Source organism: Schistocerca nitens, chromosome 1 (genome assembly GCF_023898315.1).
Source record: "Schistocerca nitens isolate TAMUIC-IGC-003100 chromosome 1, iqSchNite1.1, whole genome shotgun sequence".
NCBI classification, from domain to species: Eukaryota; Metazoa; Arthropoda; class Insecta; order Orthoptera; family Acrididae; genus Schistocerca; species Schistocerca nitens.
The window spans coordinates 256,897,911-256,921,938 of record NC_064614.1 but is presented as its reverse complement, the minus strand read 5'-3'; the positions used below and the strand labels follow the sequence as shown (position 1 = coordinate 256,921,938).

At 43.7% G+C, this 24,028-nt stretch overlaps 1 pseudogene; it reads left to right on the top strand.

Moving 5' to 3' along the window:
- Positions 1-222: 222 nt before the first annotated feature.
- LOC126235310 (histone chaperone asf1-like) lies at positions 223-818 on the top strand (annotated as a pseudogene).
- The last annotated feature ends 23,210 nt before the right edge of the window (positions 819-24,028 follow it).

The window sequence follows — 24,028 nt, the reverse complement described above, 5'->3', positions numbered from 1 at the left end:
GGTTTTCATTTGACTAACCGTCGTAGAAACCTCTGGGTTATGGGCCCAGCATGCTTTCCGCATTCCTGCAGGGGTCGCGTGGACGGAAGTTGCTGAACTTTGAACAGGAAAGAGGAACAACAATTGTCAGTGATGAGAGTTCTGATCCGGAGTTAATGCTTAAACGTGGTGCAGCTAAAAACGTTAATCTTGGGAATAACTTAAAATTGGTGCATTTAAAACATGGCTGAGGACCAGATGATGAATGTTGTTGTACTCGACAATCCGTCAGTTTTCTTGAATCCATTTCAGTTTGAAATAACATTTGAGTCTATAGAAGATTCCCAGGAAGATCTCGAATGGAAAATAATTTATGTAGGTTCGGCAGAAAGTTAAGCATTTCATCAGATACTAGATACTTTGTATGTGGGAACTGTGCCAGAGGGACGGCATATGTTTGTATTTCAAGCAGAACCTCCAGACAAAAAAAAAAAAAATAAAAAATAAAAAAAACACTGGCAGAAGTTGTTGTTGTCACTGTTGCGTTGCTCACATGTTCATATAGGGCCCAGGAATTCATCCGTGTTGATTACTACGTAATTAACGATGAGACGGACCCTGAGCTGCAGGCCCAGCCACCAGCAGCACCACAGTTGGACAAACTGCAACGCAATATTCTCGCAACAAATCCTAGAGTAACTCGTTTCAAGGTTGACTGAGATGACAACCCCAGTGGAGCAACAAGTAATGGAGGTGGTGAGAATGGTACTGCTGTGATGGAAAGTGGAAGTACTACAAATGGCATGCACTCATCCCCTGAGGCAACTATGGTAGCAAATAGTTTGGATGGTGGACCTATATGGGCTAGTATACTAGCTTCTGGAGAGACAAGCATGGACATATAGCGTGAAACATTGTTAAAAATGGTGCAAAGAAACTGGTTAAAACATTCAATTACACATTTTGCAAGCAAGACTGCAGTATTAGAACATTATTTAAGGTAAGCTGACAAGCTGGATCAACACAATGGTGAGCAAGAAGTTAAAAATAGTTCTGTGCATCCAAAGGTACACATGCCGTGTCCCTCTCTGGCTCTTCCACCCAAACCGGAAGAACCACGACTGGAAGACTGTTGTGGGTAAGGTTGTCAACCATGAGTTTGACCTTTATCAGCAGCAAATGAGTACCTGGGAAGCAGAATGCAGAAGACTGGAAGCTAAAAAATACAACACTGATATAGCTGAAATCATTTCTCCATTGCAGTAGTCTCCATTTCGTTGCATTTCTATAGAATATGAGGCAGGCAATTTTAATGTGTACTGCTTTGAATCAACAGAGTTTTCCGAGAGTCTAAATTTTTCTTAATGGCAATACTTGGTGGCAGAGACAGGAGGTAGGAGGGGGGATTTGCTTTTCCTATCTCTCCTATGGTTGGTAGTCGTGGCTTAGTAAGCTGTAAAATTGTCATTATTGTGTTTTGAGACTTGTCTGCCTGTTTCAGGAAGTTACGTAACATGAGTCTCCGAGAATCCTCTGGTATAACTTATTTACGGAAAGACCAGTTGATGTATGGAAAGACCAGTTGATGTATGAACTGCGTGTGCGCGGATTGTCGGTCGAGGGAAATGTGTCTGATTCGGTGGCCAGGCTTCGTGCAGCGGTTGACATTTCCGTCGCGCTACCGACAGACATCGTTAGCCAGGTAGGTGAGTTATTGTAGAATATCGAAACAGCTTTAAGTGATGTAGGTCGGAAAATTGAATTTCTGGCTTCTACTCAGCCAATGCATAAACAAATTCGTCGCGTGCAGGCGCATTTAGCCCATTACTGTAATTGTTTATCGGATATCGCTTCAATCGATCTCAATGATGCAATGGGTGCTCTCCGCCATAAGTTGTTTGCTGTTGCCGAGGGTTTGCAGTCACGCGCCGTGGCGCTTGCTTTAAGCGGGGGACGTTTAAGTACTGATTCTGAGTCTGAAAATGTGAGTGGGATCACACGTGTTAAGTGTAACGAAGAATATTTGAGTTTTTTTTTTCAAGTTACCTAGTCCAATTATAAATGTCTTGAAACATATATCTCTCTTGTACGTCGAAAATTTGGGCCAGATTCAATCCTTGCTGTGGTTGTTAGTCCGTCTCCAGATTCACGCTGATGCGTTGTATGTTCCACAGTCTGTCGTATTAGTATTATTACATCCGATGGCTAAGGGTGTGCTTAGTAGCATGATAGCCGAGGAATTGGAACAACAGGGTACCTTAGTTCAGCTCCGTCAGCGTATTATTAGTAGGAGACTCTCGGCGCGCATGCAAGTCGAATTAGAGCGGGAATGTTATTGGAAGGTCCAAGCGTGTAACGAAACCTTTGCGCAAAATTTTGAAAAGTTTCGCATGGCCGTAGTGGCTTTGGATATTCAGGTGTCCGATCTTGATTGTATCGAACATACGCTGGAAGGCATGCGGGTACAGGATCTCGCCTGGTTGAACCTTGTATAAAGCTCTTGCTCAATGGAATAGTTTCGACATTTGGTGGATACTATTCAAGCTATTTCTTGGGCGGATGAACAGCGTTCCATGGCACGAGGGAAAGGGATATCTGAGACACCAACATGTAGTAACTCTATTAATACCAGTTCTAATTCAGTAGTTCGCCGTTGCTACCGTTTCCATGCAGTCGATCATTTATTACGGAGTTTACTAACTGGCAAGTGAATTGTAAACCCATTCAGGCGACACATGTACCGGCGCTCCCTTTTGTCTGTGCTAGGGTAGGACAGGAACCAGTGTGTGCGTTGTTGAATTCGGGTAGTTCTGTGTCCCTAGTTGTTTATGACTGGTACAAAGAATACCGACATTTGTGCAGGTTTTCGTCTCCACAGTCTCCGGTTCAGAGATGTCGGGTCGCCGATGGATGAGAGTTACCTCTAGTAGGGGAGCTGCGGGGGTGGTTGCACGTCGATAAATTCTCATGGCCTCATAGATTTTTCACAGCTAAGAATTTGAGGGTCCCTTTGATGCTCGGGGGTGATTTCATCCTGCATGCCGGTTTGGTATTCGATTATGCCGGGAGTGTCTTTTCTTTCAAGTTTGCGCCTCACCACCGCCGCTCTATGTGTTCGTGCTAGCAGTCTTGTGCAGGGAATATGAGTTATGTGTGCAATGTGCAGGTTGACACGGGTTGTCTTACGGCGCATCAAGTGCAGGCTCTCAGCCAGGGCTTCGAGACCTATCCTGAGGTCTTGTCGGATAAGTTGGGGGAGACAGAAATTCTTAAGTATGACATCCAATTAACTGATAGTGTGCCCATCCGTCAGGGCACTTATAGGCTGTCTTCACCGAAGATGAAGATTTTGAGGGCCAAAATCGATAAGATGATACAAGAAGGGGTGATTAGACCATCAATTTCGCCCTATGCTTCGCCTGCATTTCTAGTGCCAAAAGACCAGGGTAGCGATTTTTGTATGGTAGTTGATTACCGGAGACTCAACAAAAAGGTGGTGTTGAATTCGGTACCCTTGCCCGATTTGCACAATTGCTTTACCTGGTTTGCTGGTGCTAATGTGTTCACCATTTTAGATCTCAATCAGGCATATTACCAGATCCCCCTTGCCGAGTCATCCAAGCCTGTGACACCGTTTTGCACAGACTGGAATTTATTTGAGTTCGACTGGGTCCCTTTTGAGTTGGCCACTGGTGCGACTGTTTTGTCCCGTTTGTTGGATGTGGTCTTAGGGGACTTGAAGTTCGTTTGTGTCTACAACTATTTAGATGACATAGTTATTTAGAGTCACACATTTGAGGAACACCTTGTTCTCCTGAAGCCGATTTTCCTAAGGTTGCGTTGGGCTGGCATCACCATCAAACCATCTAAGATCACCTTGTGTAAACAACAGATTTCTTTCTTAGGAAATGTGGTATCTGCAAAAGGCGTAAGCATCGACCACGATAGAACCAAGGCCTTGCGGGATTTTCCCCCTCCCCAGAATAAGAAAGATGACGTTGGCTTCATTGGCATGGCGAGTTTCTTCCATAAATTCATTGCCAATTTCTCTCATCTTGCAGCCCCCCCTTATTGATCTTCGGAAGAAGAATAGCGATTTCGTGTGGGGAGAAAATGAGCAGCGAGCCTTCGCACAGATGAAGACTGCAGTTACTAGTCCCCCGTTGTTAGCTGTGCCGGAGTTTAATGCACGTTTGTGTACAGACCGACGCCTGTCATACCGGGGTGGCGGCAGTTTTACTTCAAGAACATCAAGGCGAGAGGCGACCTCTAGCTTATGTCTCACGGCGAATGACGGCTCCTGAATCCAGCTATTCTGTATATGAATTAGCGGCTCTGGCCGTTGTTTTGCCTTGGAAAAGTTTTCTTTCTATTTGGAGCATAAAGAATTTGTATTAGAGCCGGGCAACCAAGCATTAAGTTGGTTCTTGGCTAGGCCGAGGAAGACTGACCGAATTGCACGTTGGGAAGTCCGTATTCGGCCTTTCGTTTCCAAGCCAGACATATTAAAGGCTCGGAGAATGCAATTGCCGATGCTCTGAGTCGTATGTTTACACCCGACTCCAAGGAAGCTCAGGAGCAAGCCCAACAGGACATTAGTGTTGAGTCGATTTTGTCCGACCTTCCTGACCTGTTTGGTGGGCTTACGGAGAAGCAGGCGTAGGACCCGTGTTGTGGGCCGATTCGAGATAGGGCCATGGCTGCGGTTTCGGTGCCGGGTTATTGCTTCTAACAAGTGGTACTGTGCAAGCAGGGTAACGTCGATCGACAATGGAGGGTGTGTTTGCCAATTGAGTTAGTACCGATGGTCTTCCGGTATTATCACGATTAGGTTCTTGGTGGCCATTTGGGTCTGTATAAGACCTTGGCCAGGATCCACGAACATTTTGTGTGGCCCTCTCTTTATCGCGACGTTAGGCGGCTGGTTGGGCAGTGTGATCTCTGTAAAAGGGCGAAGCCTGATTCTGGGGTGTCTCGTGAGCTTCTGCACTCACAGCGGGAGCAGTACTCCCTTGATAGAGGTTTTATCGACTATATTGGACCGTTGCCTCGGACAAAGAAAGGCAACCGTTACATCTTGGTTATCGTGGATGCTTTCTCCCGGTTTACATGGCTGCTTCCTACTCGGAGCGTCACTGCGGAAATCACCACCCAGCAATTGTAGAAGGTTATATCCTGGTTAGGACCGCCGAAATCATTGGTAATCGAAAAAGGAACCTCCGTTCTATCTCATGTGTTTAAGGCCTTCAGTTTCACTCAGGGTATTAGACGTATCACCACCGCGCTTTATTATCCTAAGGTGTCATTTGCCGAAAGCGTTATTCGGAATTTGAAAATAGCCCTAACCATCTACCATGTCTGGTCATCTTGTAGATGGGATATTATTTTACTCTGGCTCAATCAGGCGCTTAATACGGCCTAACATGAGGCAACCAGGATGAAACCCGCTGCGTTATGTTTGCCCATAACATTAATTCTCCGTTATCAAACTTGTGGAGTATAAACGACCTCTTACCAACGTCTATCACCCCTCAGAGCCTCCGCGAGAACTGGCAAAGGGCCAGACAGAATATCCGGGCAGCACACCGGTGACAGCAGCTTCGATATAAAAAGGGTCGTAGACCTTCTTCTGGAAGATTGGGGACCTAGGTTTTATCCATAACTTGACGGCTCCATCTAGCCAAGATACTAAGGGAAAATTAAAACCGAGATAAAGGGGCTATTACCGTATCTGTAAAATCTTGAGCACGGTTAACTTGGAGGTAAGGAAGATCGCGTCAGGCAGGCTGTTTAGGGTACATTTCACCCAGGTTAAGCTGGGATGAGTACAGAGGGTCTGTTCCACCCCTGGGCACTGTCCTCTCGAGGTCGAGCCGTAGCGAGCTGACGCCAGCCTTATTTTGCTTGTGTATCGTTGAGGTCGATTGTGGTTGTGGTAAGCTATATTTGCCTTTCGCATGTCTTATCTTGCGGCTAGTCTTGATTGCAGGTCAGCAGGAAGCAACTCCTGAACCTAGGCTGTTTTTTTCTGGATAGCAATGCACGATGTTTCTTAGGATTTAATACACAATGCTCGCACACGTGTGCGACTTTCGGACAATTTCCCTCGCAATGCATGTTTAACAGCATCACTCGAACCCTGCTGTAATGCTGTGGCGACTTCTTCAACTGTCATCAGATTAGCTGTCTAGATTCCTCTGTCCCTGCACTTCAAAAGAACCTGCTCTTTCTAATTTTGTAAGAATTTTCTCCAAACCTTAGCAATCATCAGACCAACGGCTTTTTTCATACCCTTTAGTATCCGGAGCTTCCGCAGGGCTACTGGCGCAAAGTCACCATTCTTGTAAAAAGAGCTTTACCAGTGGCGGAGCTTTTTCAGAAGTGGATAATACTTCACGCTGGGGTCTCGGACGCAAACTGAGAAACAGCTGTGTTGCAAGTGTGTAGGTTTGCATATTCTGACGCTCGAGTGCCAACTGTTCTAAAAAAAAAAAAAAAAACAAAAAAAAATTAAATTCCATGACGTTTCTCCCTATGTCAATAACATTCAGTTCAAATTTGACGTCATTCTGAACAGTTCTTCTCTTTCTACAGAATTTGGAAACCGACCACGCAGTGTGTATAAAAAGGCCACAGCCAAAATCATGGTTTGGGGTGTCTTTGTGCGCTGTCTCTATCTGAGCTAGGGATATGTGGCACAAAGCTTTTAGTTTTGTATAGCGATTCGAACATCTGTCTTACTGTAGCTACGATACAGTATATTATTCAATGGAAATTTCTGGTAGGAATATCAACAATGTAGGAAAAGACAGACTGCTACTTACTTTAAAGTTGTAGACAGGCACAATAAAAGACATTTACATAAAGCTTTCGGCCATAGCCTTCGTCGGGAAAAGAAAGAGACACACACACCATTCACACACGTACACACACACACACACGCACACACACACACACACACACACACACACACACACACACAAGTTAGCACACCTCACGCACACAAGATCGCCAATTCCAGCATATTGGGCTGGAATCATCATGTGGGATGCAAGCAGCAGTGCAGATGGGGTGGAGAAGGGAAAGGGGATGGGATAGTAGTGTATGGGTGGGGAGAGAGACGAATGCTGTCTAATGAAGTGCGCAGGGGTAGACTGTCAACAGATGCGGTGTCAGGAGGTTGTCGGGCAGGGAGATGTGGAAAAAAGGAGCAAAAAAGGAGAGCACCGCGGAAAGACGAGCGGATGCGTTGGCAGAGGGTGGGAGATGAGAATTTCAAGGATATGATACCACAAACGGGATGGAAACTTTTGGGTGGAGAGTGTGGGGACAGTGCATTACCTTAGGTTGAGACTGGGATAACTATGGGAGCAGAGAATGTGTTATAAGGATAACTCCCATTTGCAGTGTTTAGAAAAGCTGATGGTGGAAGGAAAGGTCCAGATGGTTCAGATAGTGAAGCAGCCATTGAAATAAAGTGTGTTATCTTCAGCTGCGTGTCGTGCACAGCTTGGCAGTGGCCATTCATACTGGTGTACTGCTGGTTGGTTATCATGCCAATACAAAAAGGTATGCAATGATTGTGGCAGAGCTGATAAATGACACGGCTGCTCTCACCGGTGGCTGGACCCCCAATACAGCACAACAAACCTTTGACAGCACTGGAATAAGAAGTACTGGGTAGGTGGATTGGGCCGGCTTCATTTCTGGATAGGACCCTTGTGGCGAGGGGAGGGGTTGGGAGTGGCATTGGGATGGACTAGGATGTTGTGGAGGTTAGGTGGCTGACAGAACAACACTTTAGGAATGGTGGGAAGTATTTCATTTCAAGGCATGATGGTAAATAAGGCCGTGAGGAAGGACATGGATCAGTTTTTCCAGTCCAGGGTCGTGCTGGGTGATGAAGGGGACATTACCTTGTGGTTGGTTCTTGGGAGGGGTGGGAGGATTGAGGGTGTGAGGGGAAATGGCACAGGATATCAGTTTCCATAATAGGTATGGGGGATAGTGCCTGTCTGTAAAGGGAATGGTGAGAATCTAAGCTTAGTGGGCAAGGAACTGTTGGTCACTGCAGCCAGGCTGTATGGGAGGGATATTTTGGTGTGAAAGCTGTGGCAGATGATGTTGACTGGTGGGTTTAATGTGGACAAAGGTGTGGATGGAGCCATCTGAGAGAAGGGGATCAACATGTAGGAAGGTGGCATTCTATTTTGAGGAGGACCATGTGAAGCAGATGAGAGAAAAGGTGCTGCAGTTGTGAAGGAATGACTATAGGGTGTTTTTGCCCTGAGTCCAAATCGTGAAAATATCGTCAGTGAACCTGAACCAGTCTAGGGATTTGGTGTTTTGGGAGGCTAAGAGGATCTCCTCTAGATGGCTCATACAAAGGTTGGCATAGGAGAGTGCATTGTGGGTGCCCATGGCTGAGCCACAGATTTGTTTGTATACCTTCCCTTCCCATGAGAAATAGTGTGTATTAGGATGAAGTTAGTAAGGTGTGTGAGGAATAAGGTAGTTGGTTCAGAGTCTGAAGGACACTGTGAAAGGTAGTGTACAATAGCAGTAAGACCATGAGCTTTAGGGATGTTGGTGTATAGGGAGGTGGTGAGGGGGTGAGGATGGTGGAGAATCGGTGAAGGAAGTGGTTGGTGTCTTTGACATGGGAGGGTAGATCACTGGCAATTGGTTAGAAGTGTTTACCAATGAGGCCCGAAATTCTTTCAATGGGGCACAATAAACAGCGACAATGGGGTATCAAGAAATGTTGGGTTTGGGGATTTTGGGGAGCATGTACAGGTAGAAGGAGGGTGTCATATAAGGGTGAGGAGGGAAATGGTTTCTGGGGAGATGTTCTGGGAATGGGGTAAGGCTATAAGCAGGGACTGGATTTTGTGTTGGACTTCTGGGGTGGGATCACTCTGGCAGAGTTTATTGGTGGAGGAGTCTGATAATTGGAGGAGGCCTTCTGCCAGGTAGTCACTATGATTCATAACAACAGAGGTAGAACCTTTGTCCGTAGATCAGATCATTAGGTCTGCACTCATTTTGAGGTTGTGTATGGCTGTTCTTCTTTCTTCTAGTGAAAGATAGGTATTCTGATGAAGGGACCTGGGGAATGATCAAAAGCGAGACAATTCCTCTGCCAGAGAAAAAGCGCGCTCGGCTTCGGAAAATTCCAGAAGCTCAAAAAGAGCAAGGAGTTTGATATTACTAAGTCATGACAGCAACGATAGACTACTCCTTACATTCTGTCAAGAGAATGCTTTTCAAGAATGTAAGAAAAAAGTGTTTTGAAAACTCAAAGGAAACTAGAAATCCCAGATAAAAGTCTCACCCAGAAAAAAAGAGCTCCATAACAAAAAATAACCACATACGAGTGAACAACACTGTAATGGCTCCATCTTCTAGACCAGAGGTAATCTACCTCTTCTACTGATTGTCGGCTTTTATGTCTCTGTTAATAGCAAAATTTTATAACCACCTACTATTCCACAGTAATGGTGATCTATAATGTATAGAAGTAACTTTATAAATTGTATAAAACTGAATTAATGAAGCATATTATATAAATTGCTTCAAGTATCTTTGCACAACTGAAAGGACTATCCTAACACGACTCGCTCCTCAGTCCAAATTCCCATTCACGTCTCAGCCCACTTTTATTTTACTCTGGATGTGCCAATAGAGTAAGCTAGAAAAACAAAGCACAAGAATATTTAGCACTTGCTTCAATACTTCTAACAAAAAGAGGAAATTTTTACTATATTTCGGCACATCTATAGGCATAGAAGAAAATTTGGAAACATTTATACCTCAAATACACATCAATACGCAGTAAAAATAGTCTGAGTAATAGTTCAAGTATACTAGTTAGCATAACAGAAAGAAAGATGTAAAAGTTTATTATTTGTGTAAGTTATGTGAAATAACAGCTGATGATTAGTGTCCTGAAAAAGAACAATGCAGACATACGTCTAATTGTCGTTTTACTTTCCGCAAAACAGTTCAAGCATCCGTCACACTCACTGACAGGAATTCCTAGCAGTAGTAGATGCAGTGGGTTGGAAGACGGGTGCTCTCGGTGGCTACGCAGGCAACGGATGGCCACCTCTGGCTGCTACGGCGAAGAGTGAACAGAGCGAGTGCGCAGCCCTTCCTGTGCACCCACAACTTATTTCCCATCCTCTACAGCATGTAAGGCACGGCGTGGCACTGAATCTCCGTTCAATGTTGTCAGTCACGCAGCGAACATGCACAGCAAATACAATAGTGTGGCACAGCATCTATGCCCACAACAAGAATCAAAGCATGCACAGTGCAGAACACTTCTATTTTCTCCGCTCGTGGTCGTGCGGTAGCGTTCTCGCTTCACGCGCCCGGGTTCCCGGTTTCGATTCCCGGCGGGGTCAGGGATTTTCTCTGCCTCGTGATGACTGGATGTTGTGTGATGTCCTTAGGTTAGTTACGTTTAAGTAGTTCTAAGTTCTAGGGGACTGATGACCATAGATGTTAAGTCCCATAGTGCTCAGAGCCATTTGAACCATCTCCGTAAGTCCACAGCAAGTGTTACATTTGCAAGATGTCCGAAGAAAGAACATTCAGCTATTCACTAAAAACGACATTCTACTTCGCTGCTATGACAATGCATAAAGTACATTAACACAAACGTTTGTAACTACCAAATAAATCGCTGTTCATAGATATTTGACAGATTTGTTATTTTGTGTGAGGCACCCAGGCTTCTTGCGGACCTACAACAGGCACAAACGTATCGTTGTCTATCTCTTCGCCATATTTTTGTGCCTCCTATTCCACTATATAATATTTACGTCATTCTGTCAGGCGGTGACACTACGCTTCAGCTTCGACTACTCTTCTGCGCACAGGTCTAAGCAGTACGACTGCCTTTGGCTGTCGACTTTCCTATCGATTCTCCGTTAGTCACATGTTCAGAACCGGAATCTTTTAATCATGCATTACCATAATCTTCACCGTTACTGAGGTGAGCTCTGACAGGGACATCTACTGGAACTTGCTAACGACATTTTTATATTTAAAAAGACAAAGGTAGAAAACAAATGCCTAACATCCTTCACACAAAACACGTCACACGCCAGTTGATTCAAAAGCTTCGCTTACAACGGCTGTTTCAAATTGCACACACCTGACATTATTGCAGTACTTCCATTTGTTTCTGAGAATTTTGGTTTCTCTGCCGCAGTGTGGTGCTGAAAACTGCGCCGCTCCATGTGCGTTGCTGAATCGTTCGTTGTCTCGAATCACTGTAGTATTTCGTTTCAACCATGATTTTCCTTGGCGACGACAAATATTTTCACACATTTCGTACATCGACACATCACTCTATTATTCTAAACATTTCTCATTTTCACAGTAAGAACACGTTTCATTACTAAATAAACCTGACCAAGTGCCTGATACAAACACACGTCGCTTACACGAAAGGTATTGACAGATAAAAAAAAGGGAACAATGTCATATTGAACTAAGAACAATACAAATCCAGGAGACTTCGTTTTATTATTGATCAGCACATAACACGCTCCCTAATAATCAGTAAGCTCGTCCATTCACATATTAACTGTTAAGCTCATTTCAGATTCACGCTGAAGTAGCCATTGTAACATGCATTTCTACATTTGTTAAATAGGTTATCGTTGAAAATGGAATCCTTTTCTTATCTATTAAATAACAATACGTTCCGGTAACAAAATTACCAGCCAACAGAGTATACTTATAGGCCTAAGTGACGTAGTAAATTATAAGATTACCGGTAACACTGGTAGCGTTGGTATGGATAAAGACATAAATGAATATGTCAGAGACGAATAGGGAGCTGATAATTTTTCTTATGCTTTGTTTGTTTCTTTTGCACATAATTACAACAGCATATTTTTCACTGTTAGTTCATTCTGTATTTTTAACCTTGAGAAAATTGTGTTTTCTAGAGTTAAGTGGTAAAGCTGTTCAGTTTTTAAATTATTACTGCAACACCTGTCTGTTTCACATTACAAATTAACATGTTTCTGATACAGCTTGAATTAAACATTAATACACTGAGGAGCCAAAGAAACTGGCACACCTGCCTAATATCGTGTTGGGCTCCCAAGAGCACACTGAAGTGAGCATAGGCTTGACTAATGTCTTAAGTAGTTTTGGATGAAATTGACACCATGAATCCTCCTGGGCTGTCCATAAATCCGTAAGCGTATGAGGAGTGGAGATCTCAGCACGTTGCAAGGCATCGCTAATATGCTCAATAATGTTCATGTCTCGGAGTTTGGTGGCCAACGGAAGTGTTTAAACTCCTGGAGCCACTCTGTAGCAATTTAACAATTCTGGACGTGTAGGGTATCGCATTGTGCTGCTGGAATTGCCCACGTCCGTCGGAATGACAATGGAAGTGAATGGATGCAGGTGATCAGACAGGATGCTTATGTACGTGTCACCTGCCAGAGTCGTATCTAGATGTATCAGAGGTCCCATATCACTCCAACTGTACACTTCCCACACCATTACAGAGCTTCCACCAGCTTCAACAGTCCCCTGCTGACATACGGGATCCATGGGTCCATGAGGTTGTCTCCATACCCGTACACGTCCATCTGCTAGATACAATTGGAAACGAGACTCTTCCGACCAGACAACATGTTTCCAGTCATCAACTGTCCAATGTCGGTGTTGACGGGCCCAGGCGAGGCGTAAAGCTTTGTGTCGCGCAGTCATCAAGGGTAGACGAGTGGGCCTTCAGCTCCGAAAATCCTGACCGACGATCTTTCTTTGAATTGTTCGCACGCTGACACCTGTTGATGGCCCAGCGTTGAAATCTGCAGCAATTTGCGGAAGGGTTGCTCTTCTGTCACGCTGAACGATTCTCTTCAGTCGTCGTTGGTACCGTTCATGAAGGATCTTTTTCCGGCCGCAGCGATGTCGGAGATTTTATGTTCTACAGGATGCCTGATATTCACGGTACACTCTGAAACGGTCGTACGGGAAATCACCACTTAATCGCTACCTTGGAGATGCTGTGTCCCATCGCTCGTGCGCTGACTATAACAGCTCGTTCAAACTCACTTCAATCTTGATAACCTGCCATTGTAGTAGCAGTAACCGATCTAACAACTGCGCCAGACACTTGTTTCTCATACAGGCAATGCCGACCACAGCGACATATTCTACCTGTTTACATATCTCTGTATTTGATAACGCATCCCTGTACCAGTTTCTTTGGCGCTTCAGTGTAGTTTCCATTTTTCTATAAATACTGCCTTTTCGCAAGAAACAGACAGGGAGATAGCTATGAAAAATAAAAATGTGGCATCGGTTACATGACCCTTTACACAATCTGACTCATTTTCTAGACGGTTCACCGCTTCCCTTTCTCAGGAATCTACTGACACACTGATCAAATGAATCTAAAAGTAAACTCCGTCGGAAAAGACTTTGGAAGTCCCAACGGTACCGACCGGCCGCCTTGTCATTCTCAGCCCATAGGCGTCACTGAATGCGGAAATGGAGGGGCATGTAGTCAGTAAACCGCTCTCCCGGCCGTATGTCAGTTTACGAGACCAGAGCCAATGCTTCTCAGTCAAGTAACTCCTTAGTTGGTCTCACAATGGCTGAGTGCAACCCGCTTGCCAACAGCGCTCGGCAGACCGGACACTGATCAAATACCCGAACAAAATGATCGAAATTAGGTAACGCCCGGAAGTTATGCAAAATACCTAGTGTACAAGTAACGTGGTTACGACCTTAACTGACCAAGGCTACTAAGAAAGCTACCGGCTACTGAAATCTACGGTTACTTATGGTAGTTTACTGTAGCGTACGATAGTTCTATAGCTCTACTGACGGTCAACCACGATGCTATTTCCGGTTCGAAGTGATGAACCCTGTGTTCGACAAAAGACTGTCACGATCGGCCTCGAAACGTGCAAGTAGCTCCGCACAGATGGTCCTTCGTTGCTCTTTACGTTCTTCTGTTAGGCAGCGACGAACCCAGTAGGCACACTTTTTGAGTTCCCCAACTGAGGGGCGAATGTATCATCACTACGTACGGAGCCGTCTAGTTGCGCAGCGAGGTGTTCGACTGTGGTCCGTCGATCACGTCGAATGAGAAAATCTGCACGATCCAACATTGCAGGAGTTACAGCTGTGTCCGGTCGGCCGGGACGCGGGAGATAAGGACATGTTTGCGCGACCTTGTTGCGATGATGACAGACGCCTCGCCCAACGACTCACCGTGCTTTTGTTCACTACCAGGTCACTGCAGATGATCTGCTAGCGTCTTTGAATATCTACGATGCTCTGGTTTTGCATCAAAGGAAACTCAGCGACAGCTGTCTGCTTGGAACTGCGCGGTAACCGTCTTTCCTGTTTGGGGTGCTGGCCTGTGCTGCTTGCCTGCTTGACTGTTTGGTGCTCATACACTAGTGTGACGAAGTATTCTTATCTCTCCCAACTGTATGCTGTGATTGAAAGTGCATGATAATATTTCGTGTGCGTACGACGGTAATTTTTAATTGTTGATAAAACAGTAGTGCACGCAATGGATAACAAGACACGCACACAAACCAACTCACTCAGTAACGAGGGCCGAAACCGATAACATTTTTTCAGGCCTACGCCCATATTCCTATCGGGTTATAAAGAGGGGGAAATGCTAGTTGATTTGGCATTATTTACTAAGGTAACAAGGAGATTCTTTTTCTTATAATTATGAATTTGAGCTTTGGGAGACGAGAGGTAATTGTCTGAAAATTTCAACTCTGTGTTTTAGGTGACTGAAATTTTATTACAAATTAGGATATGATCTACATCTACGTGATTACTCTGCTACTCACAATAAAGTGCCTGGCAGAGGGTTAAATGAACCACCTTCAAGCTGTCTCTCTACCGTTCCACACTCGAACGGCGCGCGGGAAAAACTAGCCCTGATTTCTCTTATTTTATCGTGATGATCATTTCTCCCTATGTAGGTGGGTGCCACAAGAATGCTTTTGCAATCAGAGGAGAACACCGGTGCTTGAAATTTCATGATATGATCCCGTCGCAATGAAAAACGCCTTTTTTTTTTAATGATTGCCACTGCAATTCACGTATCATGTCTGTGGCACTATCTCTCCTATTTCGCGATAATACAGAACGAGCTGGCCTTCTTTGTACTTTTTCGATGTCATCCGTCAGTCCCACCTGATGCGGATCCCACACCGCACAGTAATACGCCAGAATAGGGCGCACAAACGTGGTGTAAGCAGTCTCTTTAGTAGAAAGACCTTCTAAGTGTTCGGCCAATGAATCACAGTCTTTGGTTTGCCCTACCCACAACATTATCTATGTGATCCTTCCAAATTAGGTTATTTCTAATTGTAGTCCCGAAGTATTTAGTTGAATTTACAGCGTTAAGTTTGTGTGACATATCGCCTAATAGAGCGGATCTCTTTTCGTACTCATGTGAATAACTTCACAATTTTCTTTATTCAGGGTCAACTACCACTTTTCGCTCCATACGGATACCTTATCTAAATCATTTTGCAATTCGTTTTGCTCATGTCATGACTTTAAAAGACGGTAAATGACAGCATCATCTGCAAACAATCTAATAGGTCTACTCAGATTGCCTCCTATTAATATAGATCTGCAACAACCAAGGGCCTATAACACTTCCTTGTGGAACACCGGATATTACTTCTGTTTTACTCTATGACTTTCCGTTTGTTCCTACGAAATGTGAACTTTCTGACAGGAAATCACGAATCCAGTCGCACAACTGAGGCAATATTCCATAGGCATGCAGTTTGCTTAGAAGACGCATATGAGGAATGGTGTCGAAAGCCTTCTAAACTGAGGTGACCAGTCCCCTAGACTTAAAACTACTTAATCCTAACCCCCCCATGAACCATGGACCTTGCCCACAACGGAGGGGTATCTGTTGAGAGGCCAGACAAACATGTGGTTCCTGAAGAGGGGCAGCAGCCTTTTCAGTAGTTGCAGGGGCATCAGTCTGGATGATTGACTGATCTGGCCTTGTAACATTAACCGAAACAGCCTTGCTGTGCTGGTACTGCGAACGGCTGAAAGCAAGGGGAAACTACAGCCGTAATTTTTCCCGAGGACATGCAGCTTTTCTGTATGATTAAATGATGATGGCGTCCTCTTGGGTAAAATATTCCGGAGGTAAAATAGTCCCCCATTCGGATCTCCGGGCGGGGACTACTCAAGAAGACGTCGTTATCAGGAGAAAGAAAACTGGTGTTCTACGGATCGGAGCGTGGAATGTCAGATCCCTTAATCGGGCAGGCAGGTTAGAAAATCTAAAAAGGAAAATGGATAGGTTAAAGTTAGATATAGTGGGAATTAGTGAAGTTCGGTGGCAGGAGGAACAAGACTTTTGGTCAGGTGAATACAGGGTTATAAATACCAAATCAAATAGGGGTAATACAGGAGTAGGTTTAATAATGAATAAAAAAATAGGAGTACGGGTAAGCTACTACAAACAGCATAGTGAACGCATTATTGTGGCCAAGATAGACACAAAGACCATGCCTACTACAGTAGTACAAGTTCATATGCCAACTACCTCTGCAGATGATGAAGAAATTGAAGAAATGTATGACGAGATAAAAGATTTATTCAGGTAGTGAAGGGAGACGAAAATTTAATAGTCATGGGTGACTGGAATTCGTCAGTAGGAAAAGGGAGAGAAGGAAACATAGTATGTGAATATGGATTGGGGGGAAGAAATGAAAGAGGAAGCCGCCTTGTAGAATTTTGCACAGAGCATAACCTAATCATAGCTAACACTTGGTTCAAGAATCATAAAAGAAGGTTGTATACCTGGAAGAATCCTGGAGATGCTAAAAGGTATCAGATAGATTATATAATGGTAAGACAGAGATTTACGAACCAGGTTTTAAATTGTAAGACATTTCCAGGGGCAGATGTGGATTCTGACCACAATCTATTGGTTATGATCTGCAGATTGAAACTGAAGAAACTCCAAAAAGGTGGGAATTTAAGGAGATGGGACCTGTATAAACTGAAAGAACGAGAGGTTGTAGAGAGTTTCAGGGAGAGCGTAAGGGAACAATTGACAGGAATGGGGGAAAGAAATACAGTAGATGAAGAATGGGTAGCTCTGAGGGATGAAGTAGTGAAGGCAGCAGAGGATCAAATAGGTAAAAAGACGAGGGCTAATAGAAATCCTTGGGTAACAGAAGAAATATTGAATTTAATTGATGAGAGGAGAAAATATAAAAATGCAGTGAATGAAGCAGGCAAAAAGGAATACAAATGTCTCAAAAATGAAATCGACAGGAAGTGCAAAATTGCTAAGCAGGGATGGCTAGAGGACAAATGTAAGGATGTAGAGGCTTGTCTCACTAGGGGTAAGATAGATACTGCCTACAGGAAAATTAAAGAGACCTTTGGAGAGAAGAAAACCACTTGTATGAATATCAAGAGCTCAGATGGCAACCCAGTTCTAAGCAAAGAAGGGAAGGCAGAAAGGTGGAAGGAGTATATAGAGGGTTTATACAAGGGCGAAGTACTTGAGGACAATATTATGGAGATGGAATAGGATGTAGATGAAGACGAAATGGGAGATAAAATACTGCGTGAAGAGTTTGACGGAGCACTGAAAGACCTGAGTCGAAACAAGGCCCCGGGAGTAGACAACAATTCATTAGAACTACTGATGGCCTTGGGAGACCCAGTCATGACAAAACTCTACCATCTGGTGAGCAAGATGTATGAGACAGGCGAAATACCCTCAGACTTCAAGAAGAAGATAATAATTCCAATCCCAAAGAAAGCAGGTGTTGACAGATGTGAAAATTACCGAACAATCAGTTTAATAAGTCACAGCTGCAAAATACTAACGCGAATTCTTTACATACGAATGGAAAAACTGGCAGAAGCGGACCTCGGGGAAGATCAGTTTGGATTCCGTAGAAATGTTGAAACACGTGAGGCAATACTAACCTTACGAATTATCTTAGAAGAAAGAGTAAGAAAAGGCAAACCTACGTTTCTAGCATTTGTAGACTTAGAGGAAGCTTTTGACAATGTTAACCGGAATACTCTCTTTCAAATTCTGAAGGTGGCAGGGGTAAAATACAGGGAGCGAAAGGCTATTTACAATTTGTACAGAAACCAGATGGCAGTTGTAAGAGTCGAGGGGCATGAAATGGAAGCAAGTGGTTGGGAAAGGAGTGAGACAGGGTTGTAGCCTCTCCGCGATGTTATTCAATCTGTATATTGAGCAAGCAGTAAAGGAAACAAAAGAAAAATTCGGAGTAGGCATTAAAATTCATGGAGAAGAAGTAAAAATTTGAGGTTCGCCGATGGCATTGTAATTCTGTCAGAGACAGGAAAAGACTTGGAAGAGCAGTTGAACGGAATGGACAGTGTCTTGAAAGGAGGATATAAGATGAACATCAACAAAAGCAAAACGAGGATAATGGAATGTAGTCAAATTAAATCGGGTGATGCTGAGGGAATTAGATTAGGAAATGAGACACTTAAAGTAGTAAAGGAGTTTTGCTATTTAGGGAGTAAAATAACTGATGATGGTCGAAGTAGAGAGGATATAAAATGTAGACTGGCAATGGGAAGGAAATCGTTTCTGAAGAAGAGAAATTTGTTAACATCGAGTATAGATTTAAGTGTCAGGAAGTCGTTTCTGAAAGTATTTGTATGTAGTGTAGCCATGTATGGAAGTGAAACATGGACGATAACTAGTGTGGACAAGAAGAGAATAGAAGCTTTCGAAATGTGGTGCTACAGAAGAATGCTGAAGATAAGGTGGGTAGATCACGTAACTAATGAGGAGGTATTGAATAGGATTGGGGAGAAGAGAAGTTTGTGGCACAACTTGACTAGAAGAAGGGATCGGTTGGTAGGACATGTTTTGAGGCATCAAGGGATCACAAATTTAGCATTGTAGGGCAGCGTGGAGGGTAAAAATCGTAGAGGGAGACCAAGAGACGAATAGACTATGCAGATTCAGAAGGATGTAGGTTGCAGTAGATACTGGGAGATGAAGAAGCTTGCACAGGATAGAGTAGCATGGAGAGCTGCATCAAACCAGTCTCAGGACTGAAGACCACAACAACAACAATCCTAACTAAACTAAGAACATCACACACATTTTAGCCCGAGGCAAGATTCGAACCTGCGACCGTAGCGGTCGCGCGGTTCCAAACTGAAGCGCCTAGAACCGCTAGGCCACACCGGCCGGCTTAAACAGTGGTAATTTTCTAAAACATGGCGGCAAGTGAGAGTATAGTGCCCAACGTTCGTGTGAAAAACAAGCTACAAATACGAATATTTATTTCTGCAAGTAAACAGTGTTAAGTTGCATTCCTTAACATTATGTACCTGAATTTACTTGAAAATGTGATGCCAATAATGTTAAGGACTATCCTTAAGACTACTTACTTATCGTTGTAAGAAATCCTGATTAATTTTCTGTGGAGTATTACCGTATCTGTAAATTTATCCATATGTGAATACCTAACCTAGCATCAATCGGTAGTTAGTTACAGAACTGTTATTATAGAGTTTCTTTATTTCGCATGCTCATCTTTTAGAAGATTTTTTTTAAAGAATGTGTGGGAGAACGTCCGTGTATATGTTACTTAATGAAAACTACAGTGGATGTATAGTTTTGGCGTTTCATTATTTTGGGAACTGTGCAGAATGTTAATATTATGACTTTGATCTTCTTTTGTACGTGTGTTAAGTAAGTGTATTAAGATTACAATGTTTCGATAAATAATGTTAAGTACATGTTTATGAAATTAAGAAAAATATTTTTCGAGTTGATATTACATACTAAAAATGTTTAATCAGTGACGCTGTGTAATAAAGCAATGCTGTGCCCGAAAAAGAAAATGTTGTTGTATGTATTTCAAATATCTGATTTATAGTATTTTATTAAAATATTTGTGGTCCGTTTTCTCAGAACTACTGATTTGTCGCTTACCATTGTGAGGTAACAGGCGAGTTGAGGCGCTCTGGAAATATTCTAAGTTCCGTGTTGCCTGGCACCGCTCGGGCCGTGCGGCAGGGCCGAGCTCGTTAGCATCCGCTTGGTGCCTCACAACGGCCGGACCACGTGCTCCATCGAGCCGGGACGGCCAAAGATGGCGGACGTTGTGAAACCTTAACGGCAGACATTTCACAGTTCGTATAGAAACTGATAGTAGCCAGATGAATCATGATACCTCAAAAAGAAACATAAACATTACTATTATTTGCACGACGATTCTGATGGTGTCATCAGATTTTCAATATCTTTATTAGTTTAAAGTTTAGTATCTGACGGTAAATTATACAACTAATACCCAGCAACGAATTTCCTAAATTTAAACGCTTCATCTGATTTCGTCGATCGACGTGTCTTATGAAAGCTATTAGTATAAACCTAAATTGGTATAAATTACAGGCATGTAACGTGAACAGTATATGAGTTATTGGACGCCAAAGTGGCCTATCATTTTTTTTTCCTTTATTGTATTTCAATTCCCCATCGGGGCAGGCTGGCAGCAGCATAGGCGCTGCTCTTCAGCCGAAAGACAGAGAACAAAACAATAGAAGACATTTAAAAACAGCAAAGGAGAGAATAAGGTGAACATAGATATAAAAAAGGGGAACATCATGGAAGGCAATAGACAAAAAACGGGGTGACTGTAAAATGGAGATAAAAAACTGTTTAAAAGTAGCACACACAAAAAGCCACACACTGCGACGGTTAAAAGAACACAAGGCACAGTATGACTGGTGCATAAAGGTAGCGACGGATGGCATAGCACATAACGTAACACTGACGGCGAACCTCAAGGCAGGACACAATTAAAATCACACCTCTTGACGCACACGAGAAACAGCACTAAACAACACTGATGTGGCACACTGATGAAGAGCAATACAGAGGATCTGCGAGGCGCTAGGAGATGAGGGAGACCCGAAGAAGGGAGGGAGGGGAAGAGATGGGGGAGGTGAGCGGGGGGCGCGCGGAAGAGGGCCAGGTAGGGAAGGATATGGGAAGGAGAGAGGCAAGTATGGGGTGCTGGGTCTCAGGGGAGGGGGGGACGGAGGAAAATCCGCTCTGGGAGAAGGAGGAAAGAGGAAAAGGGGGCCCTGGGGCGGGGGGGGGGGGGGACAAGGCCAGGTTATTGTTGGAAGTAAGGGTAGATGTCACGGCGAAGTTCGTCATCCAGGAGGGGGAGGCATTGGAAAGTGCCCTGATGAAGGAGATGGAGGGTGTGGAGGTGGAGAGGGAGGGATACAGCGATAGATGCGCGGCAACGGGCGGGGCGTGGAGAGGAAGGAGGAAACCAGAGGGTGGGGGGGATCAAGCCTGCAAACAATGTAAAGGATGCTGAGATGTTGGAGGAGCAGGAGGAGGTGGGGGAAGGGGATCAGTTCATACAGGAGCCGTGTGGGGGAAGGAAGGCGGATACGGAAGGCAAGGCGGAGCGCATGGCGTTCAAGGATTTGGAGCGCCTTGTAAAAGCGGGTGGGGGCGGAGATCCAGGGAACGCTGGCATAACAGAGGATAGGACGGATGAGGGATTTGTAGGTGTGGAGGATGGGCCTATTACTATCAATCGCATCAGGCCATAAGTACTCCACAGTTACAAGAAAAACGGTAGCATCATGCTTATAAATATAATTATTCGTCTCTGTCTTTGTTTATATCCGATATATACTATTCGTGAAGAGATTGGTTAAATATTTACTGTGTTTAAGAAAGCATAGAGGTATTAGGCTACTGGTGTAACCTTTTGTTCTAGTGCTTTGATATATGATAATTTAATTTGTTTGTGTATCTAATAATGGGTGTTAGAGCGTGTTTATGGTCCAGCCGTAGGAATATTTACATAATTTCAAGTTATTTAAATGTAAATCCAGTACTTTGTATGTGTTTCATTATGTTTGTGTTGGTGCGTTGGCATGAAAACATGGTGCGAGCACTCTAGCCAATCACAGCGCTTGTGAATGGGGAGACTCGATAGAAGCGAGTTCGGGTGAAGAGTGGTGACAGTCCGGAACCGTGTGACTGCTACGGTCGCAGGTTCGAATCCTGCCTCGGGCATGGATGTGTGTGATGTCCTTAGGTTAGTTAGGTTTAAGTAGTTCTAAGTTCTAGGGGACTGATAACCACAGCAGTTGAGTCCCATAGTGCTCAGAGCCAACCAGTGCTGACAGTACGGAACAGGACACGGAAAGTGCTGAACAGCGCGGCGGCCACACGGTCACGTGAGACAGTTGGAGAGTGCGGAGCGGTTTGCGCGTGGTCGCGGCTGATAGAAATACTCCGGAGTGCTGACTTGTGCACTTGTGAGATTTCCGTGGCTTCTGCAGTGAAGAAGTAGCGTGCGTTTAGATGTGAATACCTCGCTAGCTGTGTTGTTCTTCATAACTAATTACTTGAAGTAGGAATCTATTGTTTCCCTATTATTCAACTTATATTTTATTTAATTGCTGGACCATCGACACCAATAAGTGTTTTGCAGAAATATATCGCATTCTCAAAAGCACTGCTACTATCGTACTCTTCATTTAAAGTCGTTAAGATATTACCTGCAGCTTTTATTTACTTGAAATCTTTCATTTATAAATTTCTATGTTACATTCACTATTCTCAATTGCCGAGTGGTAGAAACCTTCGACCATTCGATTCATATGTGTATTCTTATCGTATACTGTCGACTCAGCATTATTTGTCCTGTAATGCGGCAACTACGTATCCAAGCCCCTAGACAACGAAACCAGCCAAAACTTTTAATATTTCAACGTTGAGTCGGAGGGTACGTGGTTGAGGGCCACCACTTCACATCATTCCATTTTTATTTGTAACCCCGCACCATTTTTTGCTGGCGAGCCGTTTATTCATTCGTGTTTAGAATCTGCTGCCTGTCCTTAAGTCTAATCCTTATTACCACCAAGTATCCTTAGTTCTCGTCAACATTTGTTTCAACAATGGCATCTTTTGTTACACAACTGCAGCAACCGTCAACTTGTGTTAGCCTACATTATGGATATGTAACAGGTTAGTTAGTTGTAAATTCCACGGATCAAGATGTTATAGCACAACTGTATTTTGCATGGCGGTAAAAGTAAGGGGAGAGGTCGCAACAGACTTGCAGTATACGTTGCCGGGGCCGACATATTAGATGTCCCAAGCATTAGCAGAGTATTTTTTAATTGGTTTGTTCGTTCGTAATTTCTATCGAGTGCACGCGACAGTTGTTCAGAATGGTAAATATTACATTGCTTACGTTAATAAAAGTGCCGGGAAGGCGGCTGACAACGTTTTTCTGTTCTCAAACCCATATTTGATCCAGCAAAAAGACACACTTTCCCTTGTAAAAGTAACCTTATTTATGTTTGTACATTGCAAACAACCAAGAAGACAACTATGTAATCTGGAAAGATTGCTTTCCTAACCCGTTTAAATCGTCTTTAAATGTATTTCCTTCGATAGCTGCTAAAGGTAGAATTCCGAAAAGAGTACTGTTTGTACTTGTTACATTTTCAAATTTCAAATCATGTCCAGCATGTTTAATGTTCATTTTTGCGAAAAACATACCTCCGTTATCTTTGTTAGCCTATAAATCTGTGCAGTCAGGAAAGAAGTAAGCAAGGCAAGCTTTCACGACTTGCGGATGCCAACAAAGAGAAAGATTCTTGAAATGTTGAAGGGACAGAACTGCATGGAGGTAAACCTCCACGAAGATCTGGGTTGATCTATAAGACTACCAGAGCGTCAGCATCGTTGTAGTTTTCACATCTTTTCGCTTTGAACACTTACCTACGATATCTCATTCAGTGTATGGAAAAAGATAGCAAACACGATGAATTCAGTTTTAAAGGCATTCAATAAACGTCACCAGTTGGAAGTTCTGATGGTTTTAATGAGAAATTTAACTGATACCTCCCATTTTAGTTGTTAAAAAGACCGCGTTGTGAATATAGGAATGGTCTCAGTAGTCATACCCTGTTAATGGATATTTTGCTTCAA